Source organism: Plasmopara halstedii, assembly GCF_900000015.1.
Source record: "Plasmopara halstedii genome assembly, contig: Scaffold_1211, whole genome shotgun sequence".
NCBI classification, from domain to species: domain Eukaryota; phylum Oomycota; class Peronosporomycetes; order Peronosporales; family Peronosporaceae; genus Plasmopara; species Plasmopara halstedii.
In genome coordinates, this window is record NW_020188126.1 from 630455 (window position 1) to 631045 (window position 591).

Sequence of the window (591 nt, forward strand, 5' to 3'; positions counted from 1 at the left end):
TCACGCGCATCTGATGGGTCGTGCTCAAGATGCCTCGGATTTTGTCCGATTACGCCATCAATGGCATACAGCTACAGCTACACAACGAGAGCAGTGTTCAGTGGTTTTCGTGCCACTCCACGCGCATCACAAGGGCCTCGCCCTCGATGCATCGGTCCTTGACCGACCATGCCACGCATGACATGCAGCGACTGCTTTGATACTCGAGCAGTGCTCTGTGGGTAAGGTGCCACACGTGCATCACGAGAGCCTCGCCCGCGATGCCTCGGCCCTTGGCCGACCATGTCGCATATGACATGCAGCGACTGCTTTGATACTCGAGCAGCGCTCTTTGGTTTACGTGCCACTTCACGTGCATCACATGGCCTCGCCTACTTGGCCGACCATGTCACGCATGACACGCAGCGACTGCTTTGAAACTTGAGCAGCGCTCTGTGGTTTACGTGCCACTTCATGTGCATCACATGGGCCTCGCCCTCGATGCCTCGGCCCTCGGCAGACCATGCTACGCATGACACGCAGCGATTGCTTCAAAACTTGAGCATCGCTCAGTGGGTTACGTGCCACTCCACGATCAGCCCGCGAGCCACG